Source organism: Ranitomeya variabilis, chromosome 1 (genome assembly GCF_051348905.1).
Source record: "Ranitomeya variabilis isolate aRanVar5 chromosome 1, aRanVar5.hap1, whole genome shotgun sequence".
Lineage (NCBI taxonomy): Eukaryota > Metazoa > Chordata > Amphibia > Anura > Dendrobatidae > Ranitomeya > Ranitomeya variabilis.
Window position 1 is genome coordinate 243,816,209 of NC_135232.1, and position 19,082 is coordinate 243,835,290.

The 19,082-nt window shown below is 45.3% G+C and overlaps 1 long non-coding RNA gene across 1 annotated transcript; it reads left to right on the forward strand.

The window, feature by feature from the left end:
• Nucleotides 1–246: 246 nt before the first annotated feature.
• LOC143793898 (uncharacterized) lies at nt 247–2,193 on the forward strand. Its single transcript, XR_013220323.1, has 3 exons — nt 247–382; nt 460–610; nt 1,863–2,193. It is a non-coding gene; the product is annotated as an uncharacterized LOC143793898 (long non-coding RNA).
• The last annotated feature ends 16,889 nt before the right edge of the window (nt 2,194–19,082 follow it).

Here is a 19,082-nt window from a genome sequence, read left to right on the forward strand (position 1 = left end):
TCTGCCCCTGATACCCAATACAGAGCCGCTGCTGCCGTATGTGTCCCTATTACTGCCCCTGATACCCCAATACTCAGCCGCTGCTGCTGTATGTGTCCCTATTACTGCCCCTGATACCCCAATACTGAGCCGCTGCTGCTGTATGTGTCACTATTACTGTGGGCTCAATCGTTGGATATTGGATATATAATCGTTGGATGTTGGATATAATATCTAATGACACTATTGTATTCATTGTAGGTTCGTGATTATCCAGCCATTTGGGACCCTGCGGCCGAGTCTTATAAGGACAAACACTATAGGGACCTTTCCTGGACCAAAATATTTCAAGACCTTTATCCTGAATGGGATTCTTATCCTGGGGCCAGGCAATTGGAAATTGGTAATTAGAATTTTATTTACCAATTATGATTAGAGTTTATAAGAAATGTAGTTTGAACATATGTTTTTTTTTCTTAGAAAAACATGTAAAGCAAAGATGGAGATCTGTCAGGGACCGTTTCCAGAAGTATCTCAATTCATGTGACAAAAGTGGATCGTCGCCCAATAGGAGAACGTTGCCATTCTATGACGAGCTTCAGTTCCTAATCACCAGCCGCACATTGCGGAGGTAATTTCTAAACCCCAAATATACATGTAGCCTCAATGTTTCCATGTGGTCTAACACAGTTGGCTGCGTATTGAACACTTTGTCCTGCCACAGCGTTCAATAAGTAACATCCACATGTGATGGTATAGTGAAGAGAGGATTTTCATAAATCCCGTCTGCACTATGCTTACAAAGATGGAGGTGTCATACATGCAGCACAACATGTGCATAATGTTTCTTGACACCACACCATCTTGCATTGGCGCTTTGACTCCGCAAGATAACAGCACCACATGTTATCAATACAATGTGCTTAACGCATGACTTTCATGAGAACATGCGTTATCACCACACAACCAAAATATTGGACATCCATTTTGATGGTGCAGCCTTTTTGCTGCACCTACAACTTTGCTCCTTCGCAGCCTTGTACAATACTATATTAAAGGGAACCTGTCACCACGTTTTTGGAAGATGGGATAAAAATAGCGTTAAATAGGGGCAGAGGTGGGCGTTACATTAGTGTGTGTGTTATGCGTTTATTACCCACCTAAGTTGCCGAAATAACTTTGCAAAGTCTCCGTTTTCGCCTGTCAATCAGGCTGGTCAGGTCACATGGGCGTGGTGTCTTCACCCAGATTTGGCGTAGTTTTCCGTTGGTGGCGTAGTGGTGTGCGCATGCCCAAAGTCCGGAATCCTCTTCCAGGGGATTTAAAATAGCGCGGTGTTCGTTATTGCATTGGTGATCGGTGGGCGCGGCCATCTTCCTTTGGCCGCGCGTGCGCAGAAGCGGCGCTCTGCTGGCCGCGGCTTCAGGAAAATGGCCGCGGGATGCCGCGCGTGCGCAGATGGATATCGCGGCGGCCATTTTCCTGAAGCCGCGGCCAGCAGAGCGCCGCTTCTGCGCACGCGCGGCCAAAGGAAGATGGCCGCGCCCACCGATCACCAATGCAATAACGAACACCGCGCTATTTTAAATCCCCTGGAAGAGGATTCCGGACTTTGGGCATGCGCACACCACTACGCCACCAACGGAAAACTACGCCAAATCTGGGGGAAGACAACGCCCATGCGACCTGACCAGCCTGATTGACAGGCGAAAACGGAGACTTTGCAAAGTTATTTCGGCAACTTAGGTGGGTAATAAACGCATAACACACACACTAATGTAACGCCCACCTCTGCCACTATTTAACGCTATTTTTATCCCATCTTCCAAAAACGTGGTGACAGGTTCCCTTTAAGTAATTATTTTTCTCTTTTTTTCACACAGGAGTGAAGGCAATATTTCGACCCTAGAGCCTACTGTGTCTGACGCCGGCGCCTCAGAAGATGGAGCAGGAACTTCGTCTAGAGCGGGAGAGACCATTTCTCACTCCATTACTACAGCTTCTGGTGGTGCCACATGTTCAGCAGCTGCTGCAGCAGGCTCCTCCGCTTCAGCAGCTGTAGGACCATCTGGTTCCACAGAAGCTGTGGTAACGGAGAAGAGAGCTGCCTATACGGTGGCAGGAAAGCCGAGTGGAAAAAAAAAAAAACAAAGAAGAAAAATGAGGACAAAACGGTGCAGATAGCGACAGATACACTCGATTCAAAAAAATCATCAACAGAGGACCATTGCGACTTCTTTGGCTTAACTATTGCTCGCAAGAGTCGCTCACTGCCACCGGATAGGCAGTCTGTGTTTATGTCTATGTGCCAAATGTCCCTCACCGCTTTGGAGGACCCTGCTCCAATTGTTCTGTATGACGAGGTGTTAATGGGAGTGTTGGGACTCTTTCGGCCCCGACATAGACCACACAGGGAACCAAAAGCAAGACAGCCCTCTTACTCAAGCAATCGATCAGTCCCAAGTTATGCAGAAGGAGGAAATACCCAACAACTGGGATCATTACCGGCTGGCAATTTGCAGACAGACCCTGCTACCTATGGGTATCGTCCAGAATATAACTACTTGCAGTAGTCTGTAATTTGTTTTGGAAGCATGTCAAAATTTTAAGGGGCAAGTTGCAAAGACAAGGGCCAGTTCTGTTATTTTCATATTGAAAAATTCATGACAACGTTTGTCATAATTTGTTTATTGCTGGTAAAATATAGTTATGTTTTGAAAAGTCATCTCTGGTTTTCATATACTTTTGCGTAAGGGGACAAGGCCTCTATGTCTGATGGTGACATGGGTATATGGTCACTGGACTATGGGATGTGGGTTGTGTGATCGGTATATGGCCACTGAAAAATGGGATGGTGAAGAATCATACATTTTTTTTGATCAACAATCAACACGCATTATATAGAAAAATCACCACATGCAAGTAACAAATTATTTTTTTTTCTTAACCTCAATTTTGAAGTAAATTTTGTACTAAAAAAAAAAATAAAAAAAAAAAAAAATATATATATATATATATATATATATATATATATATATATTGATCTTGAAGTCGATTCATAGGGATCTTCACAACTTCTAGCTTTTGGTAATGATCTTGCCATCTTTTATTGGTCGGTCATAGTTCTTCCATCCTTCTCTACTGCTCAGGCTGCCCAACACCAGCACAGGAGTATTGCCAGTGCACTGCACCTTCTGGACTCATAAAGTAGTCAGTGAAGGATTTTCTCACACGCACACCCGAGTTGGACGGCCTTCCCAGACCCATGTTGACTGTTATGATCCGGTGACCTTGGAGCCGCATGAGAGACTTTCTCAGGAGTAGGTGGTACCTGTACTGACCGCAAACCCTAAACTAACACCGCAACTAGAAGTAGCCGTGGGATGTACCTAACACGTCCTAGACACCTCGACACAGCCGGAGGACTAAATACCCCTATAGATGGAAATGGGAATTCTATCTTGCCTCAGAGCAGAACCCCAAAGGATAGGCAGCCCCCCCCACAAATATTGACTGTGAGTATAAGAGGAAAAACACACGCAGGCAGAAAAACAGGATTTAGCAAAAGAGGCACTTCTAGCTAAATAGAAAAGGATAGGACAGAATTCTAAGCGGTCAGTATTAAAATCCTAAAAATATCCACAGCAGATAATACAAATATTCTACATCTAACTAAAGACATAGAAAGTATATCTGCATCTCCTGAGAATCCAGCATGACTGAAAAATCCAAACAAAGTCTAAGCTGGACAAAAACACAATGAATTGCACTGAATTGCAAAGCACACTGCATGTGTGAACAGAGACAAAAAAACAGACATTTATCTTAGCTGAATTGGCAGCAGGGCATGAGGAGCCAGAGAGAGATGCAATCCCTCCAAGGACAATGAACAACTGGCACGGAGTCATGGATCCTGCACACCTAAATACCCAATAGAGCTGCAATCAGCAGAAACACCTGACCTGGATTACAACCCCAAGACAACTGCACTACCACTAACAACCACCGGAGGGAGCCCAAGAGCAGAATTCACAACAGTACCCCCCCCCTTGAAGAGGGGTCACCGAACCCTCACCAGAGCCCCCAGGCCGATCAGGACGAGCCAGATGAAAGGCACGGACCAAATCAGCAGCATGGACATCAGAGGCAAAAACCCAAGAATTATCCTCCTGGCCATAACCCTTCCATTTGACAAGGTACTGAAGCCTCCGCCTCGAAAAGCGAGAATCCAAAATCTTCTCAACCACATACTCCAACTCCCCATCAACCAACACAGGAGCAGGAGGATCAACAGAGGGAACAACGGGCACCACATATTTCCGCAATAAAGATCTATGGAAAACATTATGGATGGCAAAAGAGGCCGGAAGGGCCAAACGAAAAGACACCGGATTGATAATCTCAGAAATCCTATAAGGACCAATAAACCGAGGCTTAAACTTAGGGGAAGAAACCTTCATAGGAACATGACGGGAAGACAACCAGAACAAATCCCAAACCCGAAGCCGGGAACCAAAACACCAACGATGGTTAGCAAAACGCTGAGCCTCCACCTGAGACAACACCAAATTGTCCACTGTTATGACCCCAATGGCGAGGGTCTCAGAGGAACGTGGAAGTCTGCAGAATACAAAAATCCAGCTCATAGGGCAGTGGTAACTGGGTTGACCATATATCTACTCCTAACGCCAACACTAGAAGTAGCCGGGGATCATTCCTACGTTGATTCTAGATGACACGCGCCAGCCGGAGAATCTAGCTACCCCTAGTAGAGGAAAACAAAGACCTTTCTTGCCTCCAGAGAAGGGGACCCCAAAGCTGGATAGAAGCCCCCCACAAATAATGACGGTGAGGTAAGAGGAAATGACAAACACAGAAATGAACCAGGTTTAGCACAGAGAGGCCCGCTTACTGATAGCAGAATAAAGAAAGGTAACTTATATGGTCAACAAAAACCCTATCAAAATCCACACTGGAAATTCAAGAACCCCCGAACCGTCTAACGGTCCGGGGGGAGAACACCAGCCCCCCTAGAGCTTCCAGCAAAGGTCAGGATATAGTTTTGGAACAAGCTGGACAAAAATACAAAACCAAAACAAATAGCAAAAAGCAAAAGGCAGACTTAGCTGATATAACTGGAACCAGGATCAGTAGACAAGAGCACAGCAGACTAGCTCTGATAACTACGTTGCCAGGCATTGAACTGAAGGTCCAGGGAGCTTATATAGCAACACCCCTAACTAACGACCCAGGTGCGGATAAAAGGAATGACAGAAAAACCAGAGTCAAAAAACTAGTAACCACTAGAGGGAGCAAAAAGCAAATTCACAACAGTCCACCACATGAGCCCAAATCTGCTGCAACCTGTCAACCACAGAATCCACACCAGGACAATCAGAAGGTTCAACTTGCCCCGAAGAAAAACGAGGATGAAAACCAAAATTACAAAAGAAGGGCGAAACCAAGGTAGCCGAACTAGCCTGATTATTAAGGGCAAACTCGGCCAATGGCAAGGAAGCCACCCAATCATCCCGATCAGCAGACACAAAGCATCTCAAATAAGTTTCCAAAGTCTGATTAGTTCGCTCGGTCTGGCCATTTGTCTGAGGATGAAATGCGGAAGAAAAAGACAAATCAATGCCCAGCCTAGCAAAAAAGGCCCGCCAAAACCTAGAAACAAACTGGGAACCTCTGTCGGACACAATATTCTCCGGAATACCATGCAAACTAACCACATGCTGAAAAAACAACGGAACCAAATCAGAAGAGGAAGGCAATTTAGGCAAAGGCACCAAATGAACCATCTTAGAAAACCGGTCACAAACCACCCAGATAACCGACATCCTCTGGGAAACCGGAAGATCTGAAATAAAATCCATAGAAATATGCGTCCAGGGCCTCTCAGGGACCGGCAAAGGCAAAAGCAACCCACTAGCATGGGAACAACAAGGCTTGGCCGGCGCACAAGTCCCACAGGACTGCACAAAAGAACGCACATCATGTGAAAAAGAAGGCCACCAAAAGGACCTACCAACCAAATCTCTGGTACCAAAAATACCAGGATGACCAGCCAACACAGAACAATGAACCTCAGAAATCACTCTACTAGTCCATCTATCAGGAACAAACAGTTTCCCCACTGGACAGCGGTCAGGTTTGTCAGCCTGAAATTCCTGAAGAACCCGTCGTAAATCAGGGGAAATGGCAGAAAGGACCACCCCTTCTTTCAGAATGCCGACCGGTTCAAGGACCTCAGGAGAATCAGGCAAAAAACTCCTAGAGAGGGCATCAGCCTTAATATTCTTAGAACCCGGAAGATACGAGACCACGAAATCAAAACGGGAAAAAAACAAGGACCATCGAGCCTGTCTAGGATTCAGCCGCCTGGCAGACTCGAGGTAAATCAGATTTTTATGATCGGTCAAGACCACAATACGGTGCTTAGCTCCCTCGAGCCAATGTCGCCACTCCTCAAACGCCCACTTCATAGCCAAGAACTCCCGATTGCCGACATCATAATTGCGTTCAGCGGGCGAAAACTTACGGGAAAAGAAGGCACACGGTTTCATCAAGGAACGGCTTCTGCCCCAATCTCAGAAGCGTCAACCTCAACCTGAAACGGAAGAGAAACATCTGGTTGACTCAACACCGGGGCAGAAGTAAATCGGCGTTTAAGCTCCTGAAAGGCAGAGACAGCCGCAGAGGACCAATTCGTCACATCAGCGCCTTTCTTCGTCAAATCGGTCAAGGGTTTAACCACACTGGAGAAGTTAGCAATGAAACGGCGATAAAAATTAGCAAAGCCAAAAAATTTCTGAAGGCTCTAAAACTGGAGTCTGAACAATATAATCAGAAATACCTTGTACCCTAGCAGCAAGCTGGTCTACACGAGAAGCTAATCCCTGAACATCCATGCTAGCACAAGACTCCTCAGCCACCCAGAGAAAAAGAGGGAAGAAAAGACAAAGCAGGCTACAGAAAAAAAAAATGGCTTTCTTCCCTTCTTCTGAGATGCATTTAACTCATTGTTGGCCAGTTGTACTGTTATGATCCGGTGACCTTGGAGCCGCATGAGACTTTCTCAGGAGTAGGTGGAACCTGTACTGACCGCAAACCCTAAACAGTCACCGCAACTAGACGTAGCCGTGGGGTGTACCTAACACATCCTAGACACCTCGACACAGCCGGAGGACTAAATACCCCTATAGATGGAAATGGGAATTCTATCTTGCCTCAGAGCAGAACCCCAAAGGATAGGCAGCCCCCCACAAATATTGACTGTGAGTATTAGAGGACAGACACACGCAGGCAGAAATCAGGATTTAGCAAAAGAGGCCACGCTAGCTAAATAGGAAAGGATAGGACAGAATACTAAGCGGTCAGTATTAAAACCCTAAAAATATCCACAGCAGATAATACAAAAATTCCACCATCTAACTAAAGACATGGAATGTATATCTGCATCTCCTGAGAATCCAACTTGACTGAAATATCCAAACACAATCTAAGCTGGACAAGAAAAAACATTGAATAGTACTGAATTGTAAAGCACACAGCATGTGTGCTGTCGAAACAAAACCAGACACTTATCTTTGCTGATTTGGCTGCAGGGCAGGAGGAACCAGACAGAGATGCAAAACCTCCAAGAACAATGGACAACTGGCAAGGGCTAATGAATCCTGCACACCTAAATATCCCAGTCAGTGCTGCAATCAGCAGGGACACCTGCCCAGGATTGCAACCCAGGGACAACTGCATTACTACCAACAACCACCGGAAGGAACCCAAGAGCAGAATTCACAACACATTGCATAGTTTTTCAGAAAAGTTAAATTTACAAAATCCCTACTATATTAAATAGTAAGAATTTATTTGCAATGCAGTGATATGGACTCATCTATTATTCATTGGTAAAGCAGTAAAATAAACAAATATCTGATTATTGGCTCTCCGTTCTGGAATGTAGAGGGAGCCTGTTGTAGACAAGTAACACATTACCACCATCCTGACAGACTGGAGGTACCATTTTCCCATCAACCTGACAAGCTGTGGGTAACACTTTCCCATCCTCTCCTAATACCTCAGGAGCAGTGCTAATCATGGGGCAGTTACCACCAGCCATGTCACTGCAAGTCATGACACTGGTCAGCTGCACGTGACCACCTTTCTCATGGTCCTCATGCCTGTACCCATTCTCCGTAGCAATAATCCTCACTACTTATAGGGGATCCTCAGCAACATCACTCTGCAGCGTGGCATGGATGAGTTCTCCTGTATAATGAAACACATCATCATTATGTACAATATTGACATCCACATTATCTACTTTTGGATTACATGATTTACCAGAAATGGGAAGGTTGTCAGGAATGTATTGAGCAACAAAACAGCTAAGATCAGTACCCAATAAAATGTTTGTGGGAAGGTTCTTAGACACCCCCACTTCCCTCAGCCCCCTCCCGGAACCTCAGTCTGTAAAATCCTAGTCCATTGATAAAGATCAGTGATCTCCCCAAATACTGGTGACAGTCAGGGTCTTCCCAGATAAGGTCTTCAAAGCACACCAGTTAATGGCAGATGAGGGTTCATTCGGCACCAGTGTTCCTGTTCTCACAGTGACCAGTTGCAAGATGCCACAGGCTCTCCCAAATGCCCCACCCACAAAAAGAACAAATGCGTTATGCCCCTGGATCTCGGATGTTTGGTTCCTCTCCTGTCTGCTCAGGGGGAGATGCTGAAGTGTTCAGTTTGGTTGCAGATAAAGGGAATCATGGACGAGCTGCCTGTGGACAGCTGTGTCAGACTCCACGGCTCAGCTTTTGTCAGGGACGGCAGGATGAGTGGTTAGCCTTTAGCAGGGGCTTCTACTCTTGTGGGACCATGATTCTAGATTAGCCACATTGGCGATCTGTGCTGCCTTGACTGCCTCCTTTGGCTTCTGGCCCATCACGAACCGTCGCACCTTACCAGGACAAAGATACAGAAATTGGTCCTTCACGATCAGGTTCTTTAATTCCTCGAAGGTGGCAAACAATAGTCCCTGAACCCACTGCTCGAAGTTGGTTCTAAGTCCGTACACCACATCATTGTAGCTGTCGGTAGGTCCAAGGTTGGGGAGTCCAGAACCTTTTGCTCTACACTTTAGGAGTCAGCTGATATTTCCTTATCAGAACCTGTTTGGTAGCCTCATAGTGTCCACCTTTTTCTCAATGGAGATCAGCGTAAACCTACAGAGCTTTGCCTACTAGCCCTAAGGTTAGGAATCAAGCCAACTTGCTATCGGGCAACTGGTACTGTCTGTAGGCCTTTTCAATTACCCTCAGAAATGTGTCCAAATCCATGTCCTTTTCCTTAGTTACATAGTTACATAGATTGAAAAAAAGACCTAGGTACATCAAGTTCAAGCTTTCTCCACCAATTGTATATTTCGTCACTAATTTAACTACAGTTGTGGCCAAAAGTATTGACACCCCTGCAATTCTGTCAGATAATACTGAGTTTCTTCCTGAAAATGATTGCAATCACAAATTCTTTGGTATTATTATCTTCATTTAATTTGTCTTAAATGAAAAAACACAAAAGAGAATGAAGCAAAAATCAAAACATTGATCATTTCACACAAAACTCCAAAAATGGGCCAGACAAAAGTATTGGCACCCTCAGCCTAATACTTGGTTGCACAACCTTTAGCCAAAATAACTGCGACCAACCGCTTCCGGTAACCATCAATGCTTCCGTTAACCATCAATGAGTTTCTTACAATGCTCTGCTGCAATTTTAGGCTACGTTCACATTTGCGGTCGGCGCCGCAGCGTCGGGCGCCGCCGCATGCGTCATGCGCCCCTATATTTAACATGGGGGCGCATGGACATGCGTCGCACTTGCGTTTTGCGCCGCATGCGTCCCTGCAGCGCCCGCGTCCGGGCGCAGAGGACGCAGCAAGTTGCATTTTTGCTGCGTCCAAAATCAATGAAAAAAAGGACGCATGCGGCGCAAAACGCAGCGTTGTGCATGCGTTTTGCTGCGTTTTTGTTTGCGTTGTGCGTTGCGGCGCCGACGCTGCGGCGCACAACGCAAATGTGAACGTAGCCTTAGACCATTCTTCTTTGGCAAACAGCTCCAGATCCCTGATATTTGAAGGGTGCCTTCTCCAAACTGCCATTTTTAGATTTCTCCTCAGGTGTTCTATGGGATTCAGGTCTGGACTCATTGCTGGCCACCTTAGAAGTCTCCAGTGCTTTCTCTCAAACCATTTTCTAGTACTTTTTGAAGTGTGTTTTGGGTCATTGTCCTGCTGGAAGACCCATGACCTCTGAGGGAGACCCAGCTTTCTCACACTGGGCCCTACATTATGCTGCAAAATTTGTTGGTAGTCTTCAGACTTTATAATGCCATGCACACGGTCAAGCAGTCCAGTGCCAGAGGCAGCAAAGCAACCCCAAAACATCAGGGAACCTCCGCCATGTTTGACTGTAGGGACCGTGTTCTTTTCTTTGAATGCCTCTTTTTTTCTCCTGTAAACTCTATGTTGATGCCTTTACCCAAAAAGCTCTACTTTTGTCTCATCTGACCAGAGAACATTCTTCCAAAAACGTTTTAGGCTTTTTCAGGTAAGTTTTGGCAAACTCCAGCCTGGCTTTTTTATGTCTTGGGGTAAGGTGGGGTCTTCCTGGGTCTCCTACCATACAGTCCCTTTTCATTCAGACGCCGACAGATAGTACGGGTTGACACTGTTGTACCCTCGGACTGCAGGGCAACTTGAACTTGTTTGGATGTTAGTCGAGGTTCTTTATCCAACATCCGCACAATCTTGTGTTGAAATCTCTTGTCAATTTTTCTTTTCCGTCCACATCTAGGGAGGTTAGCCACAGTGCCATGGGCTTTAAATTTCTTGATGACACTGCTCACGGTAGACACAGGAACATTCAGGTCTTTGGAGATGGACTTGTAGCCTTGAGATTGCTCATGCTTCCTCACAATTTGGTTTCTCAAGTCATAATAATAATAATAACTTTAATCCATGTCAACTGGCTGCAAGTGTGATTTAGTTATTGCCAACAACTGTTAGGTGCCACAGGTAAGTTACAGGTGCTGTTAATTACACAAATTAGAGAAGAATCACATGATTTTTCGAACAGTGCCAATACTTTTGTCCACCCCTTTTTTATGTTTGGTATGGAATTATATCCAATTTGGCTTTAGGACAATTCTTTTTGTGTTTTTTCATTTAAGACAAATTAAATGAAGATAATAATAACAAAGAATTTGTGTTTGCAATCATTTTCAGGAAGAAACTGAGTATTATCTGACAGAATTGCAGGGGTGTCAATACTTTTGGCCACAACTGTAATGTCCCCATTCTGGCCCCTGTATACTTATAAAGTCCACATTCTGGACTCCATACACTTATAATATCTCCATTGTGACCCTCTCATACACATATAAAGTCCTCCACTCTGAACCCCATACATTCAGAATGTCCCTTAATTTCCCCCCTCCATACAGCACAGTGTCCCCCATTGTGGCCCCTAATATAATAATAGTGTCCCCCATACACTTATAATGTCTTCCATTTTAGCCCCTATATTCTTATATTGTACCAGTTCTGACCTTTAATAATAGTAATAATAATTATTATTATTATTTTATTTATATAGCGCCGACATATTCTATGGCATTTTACAATTAAGTAGGGGCATCCACAAACAATAAAGCTCATACAAAGTAAGGGTACTGTCACACAGTGGCACTTTTGTCGCTACGACGGTACGATCCGTGATGTTCCAGCGATATCCATACGATATCGCTGTGTCTGACACGCAGCAGCGATCAGGGACCCTGCTGAGAATCGTACGTCGTAGCAGATCGTTTGGAACTTTCTTTCGTCGCTGGATCTCCCGCTGTCATCGTTGGATCGGTGTGTGTGACACCGATCCAACGATGCGTTCGCTTGTAACCAGGGTAAACATCGGGTTACTAAGCGCAGGGCCGCGCTTAGTAACCCGATGTTTACCCTGGTTACCGTCGTAAAAGTAAAAAAAAACAAACAGTACATACTCACATTCCGGTGTCCGTCAGGTCCCTTGCCGTCTGCTTCCCGCTCTGACTGACTCCCGGCCGTAAAGTGAGAGCAGAGCACAGCGGTGATGTCACCGCTGTGATCTGCTTTCACTTTACGGCGGCACTCAGTCAGAGCGGGAAGCAGACGGCAAGGGACCTGACGGACACCGGAATGTGAGTATGTACTGTTTTTTTTTTTTTACTTTTACGACGGTAACCAGGGTAAACATCGGGTTACTAAGCGCGGCCCTGCGCTTAGTAACCCGATGTTTACCCTGGTTACCCGGGGCCTTCGGCATCGTTGGTCGCTGGAGAGCGGTCTGTGTGACAGCTCTCCAGCGACCACACGACTTTCCAACGATCACGGCCAGGTCGTATCGCTGGTCGTGATCGTTGGAAAGTTGCAGAGTGTGACAGTACCCTTACACATAGTTCAACAGTTACAGGAGGAGCCAGGGCCCTGCTTGCAAGCTTACAATCTAGAAGGAAATACAGAGGACACAATAAGTAAAAAGTGCTTGTCATGTGAAACACCAGAGAACGATGTCCTCGAGGCTGATAGCGCAGAGCATAGTGAGGAAGAGCTAGTGATTCACATTGTCAAGTGAAGCGGAGAGATCCAGGAGAATCAACATGGAATAGTGGGCATTAGATTTAGTTGTCAGTAGATTGTTAGAGACTTTAGTAAGGGCAATTTCAGTAGCATGTAAGGGTACCGTCACACAGTACCATTTTAATCGCTACGACGGCACGATCCGTGACGTCGCAGCGATCGTATGATTATCGCTCCAGCGTCGTATACTGCGGTCATACATTGCAATCACGGCGCTGGAGCGATGCCGAAGTCCCCGGTAACCAGGGTAAACATCGGGTAACTAAGCGCAGGGCCGCGCTTAGTAACCCGATGTTTACCCTGGTTACCAGCGTAAATGTAAAAAAAACAAACAGTACATACTTACATTCCGGTGTCTGTCCCCGGCGTTCTGCTTCTCTCCACTGTGTAAGCGCCATAGCCGGAAAGCACAGCGGTGACGTCAGACGTCACCGCTGTGCTCGCTTTCTGGCCGGCCGGCGCTCACACTGCAGAGAAGCTGAGACGCCGGAGGATAGACACCGGAATGTGAGTATGTACTGTTTGTTTTTTTTACGTTTACGCTGGTAACCACGGTAAACATCGGGTTACTAAGCGCGGCCCTGCGCTTAGTTACCCGATGTTTACCCTGGTTACAAGCGAACACATCGCTGGATCGCTGTCACACACAACGATCCAGCGATGTCAGCGGGTGATCAAGCGACGAAAGAAAGTTCCATACGATCTGCTACGAGGTACGATTCTCAGCAGGATCCCTGATCGCTGCTGCGTGTCAGACACTGCGATATCGTAACGATATCGCTAGAACGTCACGAATCGTACCGTCGTAGCGATCAAAATGGTACTGTGTGACGGTACCCTAAAGAACAGAAACAAGGTTGTAAAGGATCAAGAAAAACGTTATCTGAGAGATAGTGGATTAGACTAGTGTGGACCAAGCATTCCAGGAGTTTAGAGATGAAGAGAAGATTAGAGAAAGGTCTGCAATTAGTAGTGCCGTTCTGGTTGAGGGATTTTATTTTTTATTTAAAGGGTTGTGATGGTGTGTTTGAATGAAGAGGAAATATTTTAGTTAGGTGGGCAGTGACAGCCAAGGAGAGGGACTGGTGCAAATGAGAGGGAATAGGGTACTCTGTGCAGGTTGTAGGGTGAGAAGAAGCAAGAAGCCTGGTAACTTCTTCTGTAACAGGTATAAAGGTGGAAAGTGAATTTGAGGTGTGTGAGGGAAAGGGATCCAGGCTCTGGGAGGATTTTGCAAAAATGTTTGAATTTTTTTTATAGGAAGTAAGTGGCCAAATCATCAGTGCTAAGGTTGGTAATGGAGGACTGTACTTTAGGAAGGAAGAAGGAGGAAGTGAAAAGTTTTGAAAAGTAATTTTGGATTGACGGCTAGTGATGTGATGAGGGTGATGAAGTAGACTTGTTTGGCCAGATGGAGAGCAGAGTTATAAATTTTGACTACTATTAAGAATTGAGAGTCCTCAATGGTTGATACCTTTAGGCTAACTGAAAAGATGGTAACAAATTGCAAGAGTGTGTGACTAATCAGGTCTCTTCATCAGGCATAGAATCACATATTCCTGATGAAGAGACCTGAGTAGTCTCAAAAGCTTGCAATTTGTTAGCATCTTTTCAGTTAGCCATTAAAAAGTTTCAACCACTGAGGACGCTCAAATCTTAATATTTTATCTACTGGCTAACACAGTACAAAGATATACAAGTTTTGAGCATGAACTTATAGTGGATGAAAAGTTCAAAGTGAAGGACAGCATCCAATCCAGGTGAAGACCATAAACACTTTATTGTGCCATAATATGTATGTCACAATAAAGTGTTTATGGTCTTCACCTGGATTGGATGCTGTCCTTCACTTTGAACTTTTGGTATGTACTTCTCCATTTGGATCCTGTGGAGTTAGGACGGGCAACCACTTTCTGCAGTAGTGCTGTCAGCCGCCATTCTGTTATTTATTTATAGTGGATGAAGTCTTCTGCTGAAAACGATTTTCTCCACTGACACTTAGCGCACCCTTGGGCAATGCTGGAGAAAATGTGTTTGCAGCATGTGACACGGTTGCCGTCGTCTGTGTCGGGTTGTTTTGCGTGTAGCAGGTGCTGCTCCATCCAGGGTACTTCCCATTGTCTTACTATAATGTGACAATGCTAAGTCTGGGCAGGAGGTTAGAGCTAAAGATGACTGGAGATAGTTCATAAGCTGCTGGGTATTGATGGCAAGTAGATTTCTGTATGTACAGTATAGACCAAAAGTTTGGACACACCTTCTCATTTAAAGATTTTTCTGTATTTTCATGACTATGAAAATTGTACATTCACACTGAAGGCATCAAAGATATGAATTAACACATGTGGAATTATATACTTAACAAAACAAAAAAGTGTGCAAAGCAGTCATCAAAGCAAAAGGTGGCTACTTTGAAGAACCTAGAATATAAGACATAATTTCAGTTGTTTCACACTTTTTTGTTAAGTATATAATTCCACATGTGTTAATTCATAGTTGTGATGCCTTCAGTGTGAATGTACAATTTTCATAGTTATGAAAATACAGAAAAATCTTTAAATGAGAAGGTGTGTCCAAACTTTTGGTCTGTACTGTATGGTAAGTGGGAGTGTCCTGAGCAGGGTGACAGTTCTTGACAGAAAAGGAAAGAAGGTTGTGGTCAGAGAGTGGAAGAGGGGAGTTAGTAAAGTCATACACTGAGCAGAGTTGGGAGAAGATCAGGTCCAGAGATTTCCTGTCCTCATGTGTAGGAGAGTTATATATCTTTGTACCGTGTTAGCCAGTAGATAGAAATATATTAAAACTTAACAGTCCTCATTGGTTGATAACTTTTAATGGCTAAGGGTACCGTCACACTAAGCGACGCTGCAGCGATAGCGACAGCGATGCCGATCGCTGCAGCGTCGCTGTTTGGTCACTGGAGAGCTGTCACACAGACCGCTCTCCAGCGACCAACGATGCCGAGGTCCCCGGGTAACCAGGGTAAACATCGGGTTGCTAAGCGCAGGGCCGCGCTTAGTAACCCGATGTTTACCCTGGTTACCAGCGTAAAATGTAAAAAAAACCAAACAGTACATGCTTACATGTGTCCCCCGGCGTCCGCTTCCTGCAATGACTGAGCGCCGGCAGTAGCAAGGCACAGCGGTGACGTGTGCTTTCACTTTCACTTTACGGCGCTCAGTCAGTGTGGGAAGCGGACGCCGGGGGACGCATGTAAGTATGTACTGTTTGTTTTTTTTACATTTTACGCTGGTAACCAGGGTAAACATCGGGTTACTAAGCGCGGCCCTGCGCTTAGTAACCCGATGTTTACCCTGGTTACCAGTGTAAAATATCGCTGGTATCATTGCTTTTGCTGTCAAACACAACGATACACGGCGACCTAGCGACCAAATAAAGTTCAGACCTTCCAGCAGCGACCAGCGACATCACAGCGGGATCCAGATCGCTGCTGCGTGTCAAACACAGCGATATCGCTACCTAGGACGCTGCAACGTCACAGATCGCTGGCTATATCGCTGCGACGTTGCTTAGTGTGACGGTACCTTAACTGAAAAGATGGTAACAAATTGCAAGCTTTCGAGACTACTCAGGTCTCTTCATCAGGCATAGAATAACACAAAATCTGAACAGTCACATATTTATACACAACAGGGCACATGAATAATGCAATAGATAAAACAAGTGATGCGAACCAGAACTATCAATGAGGGAAGGGGAGATAAAGTCATGTCAGTAAATATTTGAGCAGTTAATAGATAAGGAGTGTGAAAATGTTATTGACCTGTGATTGGTCCATGGTTGCGATGCCCCCAAAAGGTCTGATGAGCACATTCCTTAGTTGAAGTGGAAAGACATAAATTAATGGAACACTTTCATTCCTGCTCTGAGTGTGTCAAAGGTTGTCATAAGTTTGTACTCCTAAATTTTTCTGCCTGAGAGTAATTTCATAACCATGATGCTGTTATCAGGGATACTAAAATGTTTGGTGACAGGTAGATCTATTCTTTTTTTGTGTAGCAATGAGAATTCATCCTTGTTCTAAGTTTTTACCCTGTCTCCCGTACATACAGACACCCAGGTGGGCATTTGGTACATATAATTAAGTACAATACATTAGATGTGATGTAGTTGAAAGTACCTGGGATACTGTGGTTCTAATGTGAGTTGGGGTTCTTTTAATCTTGTCCGTGGTCATTATAAATGGCCCGTAGCTGTTGGAGAGGACAGGCAGATTCTGGCAATGATGCGTCTTAGATTTGAGGGCTGCCTAAAACGCAGAAGTGGGGAATCTGGAAAAATAGATTGTAATTGGGTATCTTTTTGTCATAAAGGTCGTAAGCTCCAGATTTGTATTATAGGTGACTACTAGAGGCATCCAGTTGCTTTCTTGTTTAGTTTGGTAATGTAGGAAATGATTCCTTCATATTCTGGTGGCTTTTGCAATCTGTTTTTCAATTGTTATTGGAAGGTAGCCCTGGTTCAAAAAGGTCTTTCTGAGGCCACCAAGGTATTAGTCTCTGTCCATAGGAGAGTTAGGGTACCGTCACACAGTGGCATTTTTATCGCTACGACGGCACGATTCGTGACGTTCTAGCGATATCGTTACGATCTCGCAGTGTCTGACACGCTACTGCGATCAGGCACCCAGCTGAGAATCGTACGTCGTAGCACATCGTTTGAAACTTTCTTTCGTCGCTGGATCTCCCGCTGTCATCGCTGGATCGTTGTGTGTGACAGCGATCCAGCGATGCGTTCGCTGGTAACCAGGGTAAACATCGGGTTACTAAGCGCAGGGCCGCGCTTAGTAACCCGATGTTTACCGTGGTTACCAGCGTAAAAGTAAAAAAAACCAAACAGTACATACACACCATCTGATGTCCGTCAGGTCCCTTGCAGTCTGCTTTCCGCTCTGACTGTCTGCCGGCCGGAAAGTGAGAGCAGATCACAGCGGTGACGTCGCCTCTGCGCTCTGCTCTCACTGTACGGCCGGATCTCAGTCAGAGCAGGAAGCAGACGGCAAGGGACCTGACGGACATCAGATGGTGAGTATGTACTGTTTGTTTTTTTTTACTTTTACGCTGGTAACCACGGTAAACATCGGGTTACTAAGCGCGGCCCTGCGCTTAGTAACCCGATGTTTACCCTGGTTACCTGGGGACTTCGGCATCGCTCCAGCGCCGTGATTGCAACGTGTGACCGCAGTCTACGACGCTGGAGCGATAATCATACGACGCTGCGACGTCACGAATCGTGCCGTCGTAGCGATGTAAATGGTACTGTGTGACGGTACCCTTAGTAAGCTGTGTAAGGAGGAAGTTAGACAAAGAAGAGTTGCAGATGTGGAGAGCAGATTATCAATGGGGATGTTAAAGTCCCCCAGGATGAGAGAGGGAATGTCACAGGTTAGAAAGAGTGGAAGGCCAGGTGGCAAAGTGGTCCAGAAACTGGTTGGATTTGCTTGGAGAGCGATAACACAACTGCCACATGCAGGTAGAAAGGTTTGAAAAGTCTAACAGTGTGGACTTAAAAAGAGGGAAACATAAGCGAGGGTATCAGGGTGTAAGGTGTCTTAAAGACTCATAGTGGATGAAAGATATGTATCAAGGAGGGGGTTGTCCTTTGTGATGCAAACCTGGAGTAATGCACTAGTACATATAGTACTAAGAGGGGTTAATTGGCCATGACAGGGTCAGGTTTACAGTGAACAGCTGAAGAGTTGGGCGGGACGGCTGTTCACCATATCTCCATCCTTGGGTGTGGTTCACGTTGTAAAATGGGGCCTGTTTGTCTCACACATGGTCTGTGTGTGGAGGTGTGCATATCTCCTAGAGTGTGCCTTGGCTAAAGGTCTAAAAAGCTGGAGTCTAACTCAAGTGGGCGAACCTTCACTCCTTTTGAATGGATTTTTTACTTTATGATTCACTTTGTGCCAGAAACAGGCTGTATTTAAATTTTCCTGTGTTGTGGTTTTTGTGGAGTGAATTAAACCATCCGAACTTTCAAATAGAATCGGTTTCTGTGATACCTCATCCAGCAGTGAGTAGGTTTGTTACATTTAGTGTTAGAAGTGGGGGCAGCGTTCCCAGGGAACACGTGTGACTGCTACAGAAGTGCTGCATATCTTAGGTGAAGGTGGCTATAAGCAAGGAAGCAACGTCAGACAGAATGGAGGACCTGATTAAATATCTGTTTCAAGCCCAGCAACAACAACACCTGGCACAACAGGAGACAAATAAGCTGTTTATACAAAAGCTCCAGCAGCAACAAATCCAGAAACAGCAGAAGCAGCAATAGATCCAGCTTCAGCAGCAGCACCAACAACAGCAGCAGCTGATTGAATTACTTGCAGAGACGGTTTGTGGCACGGCGTCAGCTTCGACTCCAAGGTCAGCTGATGATTTCTCTGTCCGGAAGGCGGTGAGGAGAG